This window comes from Asparagus officinalis, chromosome 4 (genome assembly GCF_001876935.1).
Source record: "Asparagus officinalis chromosome 4, Aspof.V1, whole genome shotgun sequence".
Classification (NCBI taxonomy): Eukaryota; Viridiplantae; Streptophyta; class Magnoliopsida; order Asparagales; family Asparagaceae; genus Asparagus; species Asparagus officinalis.
In genome coordinates, this window is record NC_033797.1 from 73,691,193 (window position 1) to 73,693,539 (window position 2,347).

Below are 2,347 nucleotides of genomic sequence, written 5' to 3' on the forward strand. Positions count from 1 at the left end.
ATGAGGCTCTAAGGACTCGTTTGTGTAATTTTTTTTAAGGGTGGAAAGCTGACATTTTCTGACAAAATGTCAGCTTTCCACTCTTAAAACCTCTCAAAAACAACAAAACAAACAGCTCCTAATGGGTATCCTTGACAAGGAGGGGGATTCCCTCCTTGATAATGATGTGGCACAATCCCCATCATATGAAATTCTCTCTCCTACTTTATTCTCTCTCCTTCACATGGTGTGGATTGTGTCATATCATTGTTAATGACGAAAATCCCCTACTTATCAAGGATACTCATTAATCTCATATATATATATATATATAGAAAAAAAACTTATGTCAACTTAAGTAGATGGTCCACCTAAGTTTTTATCCACTCACGTTGCCTAGGGATCTTTGCATGATATGAAGGGCCTTTTTTTATATATAAATGAGTGGATAGAAACTTTGATGGACAAAGACTTGATGTCCACTTAAGTTGACATAAGTTTTACTCTCTCTCTCTCTACCATTTGATTGTTTCTTGTAATTGAGAAACTAAAATTTGAGCATTAATTCGATGTCTAAACTAGGTTAAGCGACATCAACAATCGGAATATATAGTGATGTTAACTTACGTAGTTTAGGCATCAACAATCTCATATGATCAGTTTCTCAATCACTTCTTTTACTTTGTGCTACCGCCATATGTTACTGTACTTTGATTTATTGCTTACCACCTTGGACACACTGACAGTGAAAAAATTTCTTTAAACATGATTTTTTAGTTAGAATATCTCATCTGTCAATAACAATATCCATAAAGAAATATGTGAAAGGAAGAGTATGGATTTATGGAGCATATTATGCTTGCTCTCTTGTACAAGACTGTTGAAAGTGTCCTCCGGTGTTGATATAATCTCATGATAGGGTAATGATATAAAAGTCAAAAGGTAAATGCTACCATACTATACTATTTTGGATGTGATATTTTAAATAATTTATGTTGGTACATGAGGGCTAATAGTCAAATACTAGGAAGGATCAGAAAGAATGAATATAATAGAAATTTCTAATTGATAAATTTTAGTCTGAAATAATTTATTAGTTTGATTTTTTTTTACCTATATTTAAGCCGATTGAACCATTTGAGATGTGAGATTAGCCCGGTGAATTTGAAAGAGTGACTAAGCTTTGTTTAACCCGCTAACGGATATTGATAGACATGATGTTTTCCAATTCTTGACTGTTAAGAGCAAGTCAGGTCTATTCATGGATAAAAAAACAAACTGTTCGATAACGTGTGGGTATGGTTTTAACGTTGAGAATAACTGGAAAAGAGGAATTAACTAATTAAATAGAAAGTTAGGACGAATTAATACCTAATAATTTAAATCTGGGAATATTAAAGCAGGTTCAGTAAAGAAGGTCGAAAGTTCTAATTGAGGAACTCGACCTGGTGGAGATGATCGAGGACTACAAAATGTTAAAATCTAGAGGCAAATCAAGATCAAAATATCAATTATATATGTTATACATTGATTGTTCTATTGCAAGCAAATGGGGCCATTAGCATGATTTTGTAAAGGATTTATTACATTCATGTACCCTATAATATTATGTAACTATGTGGGTGACCTTGAGATTTGAGTATCTATAAGGGTAACCCTGAGTTTTACGGCTAGTGTGAAAGTGCTAACATAGCTTAACTTTTCATATGAAAGGTCAAAATGTCCTTTCATACAAAAATAATATTCTCAGCGTTTTTGCTTGATTTAATTCAAGTTGCTTCGATGGAATGTAGGGTACCATACAAAGTTCAGCAATTGAAACAAGCTAAATGAATTATTAAGAAACAAAAGCCTTTTATGAAAGAGTTATTCGAAATCAGTCCCTCAAATTTTTAGTAATTTCATATTAATCCCTCAAATCTTTGAAATTGCTTAGATTTGACTGACTAGTATGCAATTAATTACTGAAGATTTGCAGGACTAGTATCTAAATAACCCTTTTATAAAATGATTTAAGGGGCTAATTTCTTAATAAAATGATTGAGGGACTAATGAGGACTACCTTCGTTGATACTTAATTAGACCTCAAGCTCATGGGTGCAACTACTACAATAAGGTACTAGAGTGTAAAAAGTGTACTTTAGGATTACCGGTTTTGTGTTAGTTGACATGTTAGAAAAAAATGGTGTTAAGAAACTGTTAGATTTTGGGCTATAGTGATACAAGTTAGCAACATCAGAGTTAGTCATGTAGTTGTCCGAAACTCAAGGTCACCTGTGTAATTATATTGACTATAATTAATCCTTTTGTAAAGGAGAAAGGAAAGGATAACAAAGAGAAATTGCAAGTATATTTTATTTTTTTTGAG